The sequence below is a fragment of the Condylura cristata genome, unplaced genomic scaffold, assembly GCF_000260355.1.
Source record: "Condylura cristata isolate star-nosed mole 26May11 unplaced genomic scaffold, ConCri1.0 scaffold00024, whole genome shotgun sequence".
In the NCBI taxonomy this organism is placed as follows: Eukaryota; Metazoa; Chordata; class Mammalia; order Eulipotyphla; family Talpidae; genus Condylura; species Condylura cristata.
Window position 1 is genome coordinate 6174537 of NW_004567125.1, and position 10030 is coordinate 6184566.

General features: G+C 44.1%; 1 protein-coding gene across 2 annotated transcripts in view; it reads right to left on the reverse strand.

Annotated features, from left to right (window-relative positions):
* TPST1 (tyrosylprotein sulfotransferase 1) overlaps window positions 1–7559 on the reverse strand; it is a 42270-nt gene extending 34711 nt beyond the window's left edge. The window contains exon 1 of one of the 2 annotated variants that reach the window (XM_004688324.1): window positions 7357–7559. The gene's annotated coding sequence lies outside the window, so the exon portion shown is untranslated. The remainder of the gene's footprint in view (window positions 1–7356) is intronic. The other variant, XM_012728862.1, reaches the window with a different exon arrangement.
* Between the last annotated feature and the right edge of the window lie 2471 nt (window positions 7560–10030).

Sequence of the window (10030 nt, forward strand, 5' to 3'; positions counted from 1 at the left end):
AAGATTTATTTATTTGTGCATACAGAACAGGGGTACAGGCCAGAGGCTCAGGGGCGGCGAGAGGATTCACCAGAGACAGAGCGGGGAGCAGAACAGGCAGATCTACGAAGTACACTGCTGAGGGTAGCAGCGGGCAGGTCAGGAGAGGTCTGCCGTGCCATGGGGTCACCTCAGGGGCAGGCGGGAATTGTACTCATGCGGAAGTGGCTTTCAGCTTCTTGATGCTGTGCTTTAACCCGGGGCACCACCAGGGAGGGCCCTATGTTCATATTTTTACTTTTTAAGTAAAGATTTCAAAATCCTTCAGTAAGAGTTTTTAAGGTCCTGAGGCTCCGCCCCTTTGTCTCTGTCCCTCCCCCTCCCACAGCATGCTTCACGAAGCACCAGGTCACAAGGTTCACTGAGTCTTCAAAAAGCATCAGCAAATGAGTCAAAGTGGGAGGTGCATCTCTCCAGATAAGAAATGATGCGGAGTTTCAAGTCTCTATTTACACCTTCATACTGATTCTTCTCAAATTTCTGGGTGGGAATAAAGTCAAGTACAAGCCGGTCTTGACACAGTGTACACGTGCACTTACACACTATGCACAAGTCTCTTTCCATATATTCAATTGCAAACCTAGAATAGTGTGACTTAATGCTAATGGGATTTTACAATGGTGCAAAAGTGATGTGTATTGAGTAGAAACTGTACTTCAAATGTTGACCTTTTCCTGGGCTAGAAAGATAAGGTAGATTCTCTATCATGATGCTGGGCAGCAGCACTAGTCACAAGAGATCCTGAGGGCAAACAACCCACACTCTGCAGACTGTTTCTCATTTTCAGTACAGTATTCCTTAAATCCAATAGTACAATACAACAGACCTTGTGTTAGATGACTGTGCCCAATGGTGAGCTTATATATCTAAGCTCATTTAAGGTAGGCTAAGCTAAGCTATGATGTTCAGTGGGTTGGGTGTATTAAATGCATTCACTTATGATGTTTTCAATGTATGGTGGGTTCATCCAGATGCAAGCCCATCATAAGGTAAAGAAAATGTGTACTTTAAACTCTACTATGTTTTCAGATAAGCAGTATCAATATTTTTTCTGGGACATTTACAGAGCCAAGGCTGAACTGGAAGGAAACATTAGAGAACAGAGTCTCATTTTTATCTCGAGGGGAAAAAAAGTATTGAAACTCTGAATAAATATATAAATATATCTGAGAAATCACTATTAATAGGACTGTTCTTTCCCAGTGTGTCAGATAAAACAAACTACCAGAAATAATGCTCTAGAGAAAAAAAGTGCTGACACAGTACTTTTACTACAAACTTTATAAAGACTTTTAATCAAAAACAGTATCAGTCAACAAAACTAGAGGTCTCGAGGTTAACGGTCAGCAAGGCCACATCCAGCACCCAGTGCACACGTGTGGGCCCAGGAACTGCACTCACAAGCACGTTCGTCATCTGCTCTTTTATAATCAGGAAAGTGGCCACTCGTGTACCAGGTCCAAAGAAATGCTGAGCAAATATCCCAGCGAAAGATAAAATACGGGAAGTAATAATCCAAGAAACTTTCTTTTCTTTGTTAATCATTAGTTTCTTGCTTTCCATGCCCATTTATGCTGCCAACCTAATATGACAAATAGCAACAGTTAATGCCACTTTACCTGCTGTCTAAAGTTCAGTCTATACCTGGGTTTTCTACTCACTTCTAGATTTTTAGCAAAAGGAAACCTAATTGTATAATATGCTAACATGTTATACATGCTAACAAGGTTTCAGGGATAAACTGCAATGACAGTTTTACCAGTCGGCAGAAACCTCAAAACTAACCCAAATAAACACTTAGTTGCAAGACCAATTCTTATGTCAACTCATGGTCAGAGCAGCAACATGGGAACTTTTCCCAGCTGCACACTGGGCACTTGAACTAGAAACACTTACAGCAAACAGCAGATATGTGGTATACACACAGCTGACAATTTTTGGAAGCCTGCTAGAACCCATCTTTTCAAATAAACAATGTGCTGGGATTTTTTCAATTAAACCAACTGTCAGGAGGGAAAAGAACTAGTCAAAAACTGAGAGCTGAACCTAATGCCTAGAACACAAATAGTGACAAGAGTACAAGTTTAATTCAAGCATAATGTTTTTAGTAGTTCAAGTTAAAGGAAAATAATGTCTAGGTACAGCTTCAAAAATACCTGTGAAATTAATGGCTACGAATCAGTAATTACTGGAGTGATGGGTATTTGAGGGCTCAATATAATAATCTCTGTATGTTTTATGTTTAAAAATTTTCATAACAGTTAAAAAGACATAAATTAAACGTTTTAAGTTACCAAGTTCTCAACTTCTCAGACCTGTAAACCAAAGGGTCACCGCACACTCATCATTCCTCTCCTAGATCCCTCACTCATGCTCATCTTAGCTTAAGCCACTCAAGACTGGGAACACAAAGAAAACAAAACAAATTTGCTGAAATTATGTACTCTCAGGTAATTCAAAGTTACGTAGTTTTTTTTTTTTACCACCTTCTTGACTTTCAGAGTAAAAAAATAACTGAAATAGGAAAATAAAAAAAAAGATGGCATTGAATGAATGTCAAAGAAGTCTAGTATATATGAGCACATGGGTTCTAGTGTGAAATCAGTGTTTTCTTAGCCCCTGAGAACTAGATAAATCACTGAGCATCAGTTCCCTCATCCCTCATCCCTCATAAAATAGGGGTAATGATAATCAACCTTTTTTTCAGACATAATTAAGAGGGGAAGTTAAAAAGAAGACTGGAGAGAAAATACAAAGGATAAAGGAACACCTGCAAGTTCTCTTTCACAGTGCTGCTGTGACTACCAAGTGGTTAAAATGTGAGATCACTCTTGAAGAACAGAGGTGTGTGGATCTCTTGACATGCTGCTCATCCCCTACTTCACTCTCAGCATCCCTCTCAGGTAGCCTGCCCCTTCAGAACCACCCCCACTCACTCAGGCACCTCCACACCTGGCCTGCTCCTGTGGTGCCTCCTGAGTCATGCCCTGTTCCTTTTGCATACTCTTTCTTCTTTCTTCAGTGCTATTTTCCTATCTTTCTCCTTCCCCAAATCAACCACTCCCTCTTCTATAACCTCACACAATTGGTAAGAAGACATTGGTTCCCACATTTATGCCTCTGTCTTGTGGTTAGTTTACCCCCGCTAGACTCATAAACTCTTTCAAAACCCAAATGCTGTGGATACATCAAATAAACTGTAAAGCAAAGAATTTACAGATGAATAGACAGTTACTGAAATCATCTCTATTAAATCTCCTCTAATTGGTCTCTTGGTTATCAGTCTTGCCCCTCTCTAACCCACTCTCTACAGAGAATTCAAAGGTATTGTTCTCAAAATATCTGGTCACTACATTCATTTCAATGTTCACAACTTCCAGAGCAAGGAATGAAGTCATGAACCCAAATCTACATTCTTAAAGCCCTAACCTTAAAGCCTAAAAAAAAAAAAAAGACATATAGGGCCCTCCCTGGTGGTACAACAGATTAGGACACAGCACTGTAAGCTGGCCACAGCCTCAGTGCAAGTTCGATCCCCAGCCCAGGTGACCCACATGGCGTGGTAGACCTCTCTTGACCCACCCGCTGCTCCCCTCAGCAGTGTATCATCCATCTGCCTGTTCTGTTCCCCACTCTCTCCAGTGAACCCTCTCACTGCCCCTGGACCTCTGACCTGTACCACAGTTCTATATGCATAAATCTTTTTTTAAAAAAAGAATAGAACACTCTTTAAAAAAAAAAAGATATGTAAAAGCAACATTCACAGAACTTTGACTGTAGAGATCAAAAGATAAACTGGAAAAGGAGAGAAAGGCATTGCTGCAGAGGTAACCATAAGCATGTGTAGTTTAAGTAGGTGCTACTATAGGGATGGCACCCCATGGAGATGCTACCTCAGCATATTCACAAAATGTGATATTATAACTGAGACAAACGACAAGTCATGCAGTAAGACATGATGGCCGAGATGGGAAAAGTCAGACTTTCCCCCAAGGTTAAAATCTTCCTGAGGTTCCCCAATATCATCAGCATAAAACTCAGCAGCAAGACACATAAAGGTCATTCATGAGTTGCATCTCTATACCTTCCAGTCTAATCTCTCACCATGTCCCAAGTCTCCTCCTCCTTCCTCCATTCCACATACCAGTTCTTTTCCAAAAGCATCAGGTTATCACACACCCCTGCAAAATATGCCCATCTCTTCTTTCCTCCCCCTGTCTAGATTTAGCTCAGGAATCATCCTTTGAAGATGGTTGTAAACCAACCATCTGTTTGGTTTACAAAGCATCCTGGCACTTTGCTATTACTGAAGACACAATGAGTAGGACACAACCACTTTCCTTAATGAGTTTGTTGAAGGAGGAAACTACAAAAAGAGATCATTAGAAAGAGCAAAATGGAGATGATAGTATGTACAGAGTACTGTGGAACACAAAAGTTACTTAACCCAAACTGAGAAGGGTATGGATAGTCAGAAAAAGTGGCAGGTGTCTGTGAACAGAATCCTTTCCTCACCTTCCTCACCCTCTCAGGGTAGTGTTAGATTGAATGTCTATTTCCATCATGTTTTCTTCTCTGAACCATGAAGGGCCCAGGATGAAGATGAGGCTATCCTATAGGTCTGGTTCATTATGCTAAGTGTTTGTGAGCTGATAAGAAGACTTAAGTAAACTAATGGCATGATCGCAGTTACATTTTAGGAACGTAACCAATCTCAGCAGCAGTGCAGAGGATGAGCTAGAGCGTAGGACCCAGAGGCAAGGAGATGCAATGAATAGAGGGAAGGTAAAGAAGAAAAAAGCAAGTTTCAAGTATCAAATATCTAAGTACAGCTATCCAGAAGGCGGATAAAAATAGGAATACCTGGCCCTCCCTGGTGGTGCAATGGGTTAAAGCACTGTACTAAGAAGCTAAAGCCACTTCAGCATGAGTTCGATCCCCGCCTGCCCCAGAGGTGACCACATGGCGTGGCAGACCTCTCCTGACCCGCCCGCTGCTCCCCTCAGCAGTGACTTTGTTGATCTGCCTGCTCTGCTCCCCACTCTATTCCTGGTGAATCCTCTCACCACCCCTGCACCTCTGGCTTGTACCCCAGTTCTGTATGCATAAATAAATAAATCTTTAAAAAAAAAAGGAATACCTGAAGTTTAAGAAAAATGGAGACTAAATATACATTTGGAAAACCATAAATACAAGGTTGCTATTTGAAAACTAAAAGGAAATGTCATCCTGAAAGAAAATTAGAGAACAGAGAAAAAAACAAAAATGAAAACCTAATGAATGTCATGTTAATCTGAGTGAAAAAAGAGGAAGGCACAAAGGGAAGGTTTTGTTTCTGTTTTGGACTGTGGAAACCTGAGCTTGTATGCAGGTTGCAAAAAAAAGGACAATATAAGGAGAAATCTAAGATGTTAGCTTTCACCAAAGAGTAGCCCTCTTCCTCTCAAATAAAAGATGGGAAATCAAGAAAAGACAGACACACGGAAAAATGACAGACACTTAAGAGTTCAAAACTGATGCCCACCATTTTCTTCAGTGAAATAGGAAGCAAAATAAGCAATGAAGGGAAGTTAGAGTAGGACAGTGGTAAAAAAAAAAAAAATCTATAAACAGTCATTTAGATTTTAGTCTGTAAGAGAATCCTAGCCTGAAAAAAAATCCCCAGGCAGTGTGAGTACAGCTGGAGTCCAGAAGTTTAGACCAGCACTATCAGCAGAGTTAATGATTTTCTCCAGCCTGCCCTGGAGATCCCAGAAGCAGAAAAAGCCAACTAACTATTTGACTGATCCAGGCTTGCAAGCCATCAAAGCAAAACTGTGGTGAGAGGGCTTGAGGCCAATAACATTGCTTACAAAATTTTTAAATGTCAAATTAATTTTACTCTTTAAAAAAATCAACTGTAAATTTTTCCTCTAATAGTCAGAGATGCTGGGGATTATTCTTTCACTCTTAAGAAACTTGTCAGAACATTCACTACTAATCTCCATATCTGATCCCTTTAGCAGTTAATTCCAAGAAATCTAAACATTCCCCCAGCTCTTAAAAAGACAAAAATTCACTGCAAGACCATGACAGTTCAGCTGATAAACAAGTGAAATATAGCTCATATACAATGCTATTTCTGCAGGGAGGATAGGGGCTCTTTCTGCCTTAAAAGGAAAGGCTCAGTAAAAACTATAGATGGATGAGGTGGCTGGTAAGGGGTAGTTCGACTCCAAAAGTCACTAAGAACCCTGAACAAAGTCAATTAATATAATACGTGACACAAGGCTAGAATTAGGATTCTTCTAATTCAGTGCAGTAAGTAACTGTCAATTTAATCCCTTTATCACCCTTGGAGTGGACCAATGTGCCATGCCATTTCCAGCAACACTCTTCAGGCAGTGGATCAAATCCCTGGGATACTGGTCCTCTTGTCTACCACCACCTAGAGTACAAAGGTCAGCGAGGAGGAAGGGGGCTGACCAGCATTAGGGTCCATTCACCATGAGCCAGGCCCACTGTGTGCCAGACTCTGGGCAGGCACTTAACATGTTTCGGTGCAGCTCAAAGACGAGTGAAGATATTAAAACTAGAGCTGACGTACAGGAGAGTAATAAGGTTTCTAAGGGGTTGTGTGCAACGCAACGGGAAGAAGTACTAGCGACAGTGATGGGGGAGAGTAATAAGGTTTCTAAGGGTTTATGTGCAACGCAACGGGAAGAAGTACTAGCGATAGCGATGGATGAAAGTGAAGGGAGAAGAGGCGAGATGGGAAAGAAGGCATCCGGGAGCAAAAGAAGACGATGGGGGTAGGGTGGACAACGGAGCGGGAGAAAAGAAACACTGTAGGGGCCGGCCGGGTTGGGGGTAAGCCCGCGGAAACCTCGCCCGGTGGAGATAAAAGCAAAAAGTCCGATCCCGCGGGATGGAGCCCCGTGCCACGGAAGGCGCCCCGAGGGACTGCGGGGGCTGGGACGCGGTGCGAGCGCCGAGACCAGGAGACGCGGGCGGAGCGGGGAGGGGGCGGGAGGCCGACCGCGCGGAGTGACCTCGGCCGCCGCGCAGCCGGGCGACTGGAAAGGCTGGCGCTGAAGGAGGGGGTGTGGGAGCAAGACCCCAGTCCCGACTCAACAAGGAGCTCCGCGCTGGGGGTGCGGGGCTGGACATCTGCCCGCGGCAGCCCTGAAGATGTGCGGCCGGGAGGCAACGTGGAGGCAAGGGATGCCAAGATTGAGGCAGGCAGGGCTCGGAGCCAGGTGGGCGGCGGCGGGAGGGCGGCGGGGCCGGGGCGGCGCTCCGAGTGGGGAGCCGCTGCGAGCGCGGCGTCCCCCTTACCTGGGATGAGTGAGGAGCCGCCGCGCCGCCTCCCCAGCATCCTGGGCTCAGCCGCTTCTCCCACCACCTTATGTGGGGGCCATTCCGCCCGCCCCGGGAGCCCGCCCTCGCCGCCAGGCACCAAAAGCTGCCAGCCTGGCCCGGCCCAGCGGAGCAGCGTTGACGCGACCCGCGCCCGCGGCCGCCTCAACAGCGACTCCCGCCGTCTCGGCTTCTGCTCAGCTGCCAGTCTCCCGGGCAGACGCGGGCGGGATCACACGCGTGAGCCTATTGGCTGCCGGGAGCCCGAGCCGGGCGATGTGTCGGTCTCTCTGATTGGTGAGACTCACCGGCTACCCACTAGGTGGGCGGGACTTGGAGTTGTGGGTTCCATCGGGCGCTGAGGGGCTGAATGGGCCTGACGTGGAGGCCTGGGGGACTGGCACCCCGGCGCCCCTCTGCGTGCGCGCCCTCCCTGCGGAGCTCACGGGTCACCACCTGCTTAGACATGTTCTTGCCGGAGCAACAATGTGCGTGGCCTAGCTGAAGGGGGAGCCGGGCACAAGAGGCTGTCAGCGTCGCCTGGGCCCCCACGTGGTAACCCTCATCCATGAAAGCCCGAGACTGGGCACCAAAAGACGAGCTTTCCCAAGACATCTTTCCATTGCTTGTCCACTGCTTCAGATACTAACTCTGTGCCCGCTGCTATCAGAGGAGCTTTCATTTCGGTAGCGATAACTCACAAATGCAGATAATCATATTCACACAATATTCAATTCCAGGGAAAAGTGTAAATGAGTGAGAATAGATTCCGTTCCAAATACAAGGGTGAGGGTGGGGTGCAAACATAGTAAAAGAAAGAATCATAAACTAGTAAAGGGCAAAGAGGGAAGGGAGATGTCTTTGGGAGAGGGCTGAAATTTCACAAATGAAGTTTAACTATTCATGTGCACAGTTCCCACAGACACAGCCACACCAGGTTCTATCAAAACAATTACTTCAACTTTATTAGCATAGATGGGGGAAAGCAATGGGTCAGGCAGGAATCTAATTCAAAATTCTACCACCTTGGAGGGAGTTTTGGGATCTATAGAATGAAGTCTATAGAATAAAGGTTATACTTTAGTGAGTATAAAGATCAAGTGAGGTTCACCAAAATCCTTGTACAGGAATGTTCACAGCAGCACTATTCAAAGAAGCCAATTGAGGGAAAGCAACCATTCTGTTTATCACTAGATAAACAGAATGTGGAGTCGCCACTTAATGAAATATTATTTGGCCATCAAAAGAAGTTTTGATACAGCTTAGGTGACTCTATGCTGAAAACATGCTAAATGAAACTATTCACAAAGAATTACATGTCATGACCCATTTGTATGAAATGTACAGAATAGGCAACTCTACAGTCGGAATGTAGATTAATGGCCATCTGAGCTGAAGGTTTAAGGGGGAATAGGAAGTGACTACTCATGGGCGTGGGGATCCTTTGAGGGGGGGCAATTGATGAAAATGTATTGGTGGTGGTTGCAAAATTCTGTGAATATACCAAAAGCACTGAACTGTGTTCACTAGGTGAATTGTAGGGATGTAAATTATATATATTTTTTAAAAAACTGTTATTTTTATAGTATCACATGAGCTTAAAAAAAATGTCAGAAAGTCCCTGGTTATTTTTCCTCTTCAAGAAAGAAAAGGAAGTATACAATATAGCTTTCTTTTTTCTTCTTTGTTCAATTGGAAAAATCTTGTAAACAAGTTGAGCTAAGCAAATTTAAAGAAATACCCACCATGGTATTTTTCTTTGAAACATTTTAAGCAGATGAAGAGACTGATTTGACCTAAGCTGCTTTTTGCACAGCAGAAATGGACCAGCGGGAGTACAAAGCTCATCAAAAGAAAATGAGCAAGGTCAGCAGGCAGATCAAGGGGGAAAGAAAAGAAAGACATAGAACTCATAGAGATACGTATAGACAGACCTGAGTAAACTCATTTAGCCAGTCTCTTAAGGTAAAGGGTTAAGGACCCTTCAGGAAAAGAGTCCACCATGACCTAAGTAATACCGGAGCCCCTGCCAGCAGCATGAGGGCATTAATTGGATAAACGTGGTCCCTGCCAATCTCTCTGCACACACCAGAAATGCGCTTCTCAAAGATGACCTCCACAATGCCCCAACAATGTTTCAACCACTTACAAGACCTGAAAAAAGAATTAAATTGCTAAGTGGGGAGCTGAGAACAAATTCCATATGTGGGGATATTCAGTAGACCAGGAGACAGGAATGCCTTTAGTGAGATTGGCCCCCTTCCTGTTACAAGGTGGAAAAACTCCCTGAGCGAAACAGCTTCAAATGGTCCAAGGGCCGTGTTGTAGATAGTGGCCAGAAGCAAGAACCTGAAGTTCAGAGTCATTTGTGAACAAGCTGTTCCAACTTTTTAACTCTACCCCAACAATATGGTATATGTACAAATACAAAAGGCATACCAATATACTATTACGTGAAAAGCACAGAGTTAAAAACTGCACAATTTATTTCCATTTTTCAGTACACACATATACTTCTGACTGTCAGAGGGAAAAACTGTCAACTATGGTTGTATCTGGGAGGGAAGCCGAGGGCAATGGACATAGAAGTAGAAAAGAGATTAACTGTTCACTATACACTCTGGTACTTTTGGGAATTTTGTGCTGTAATCTA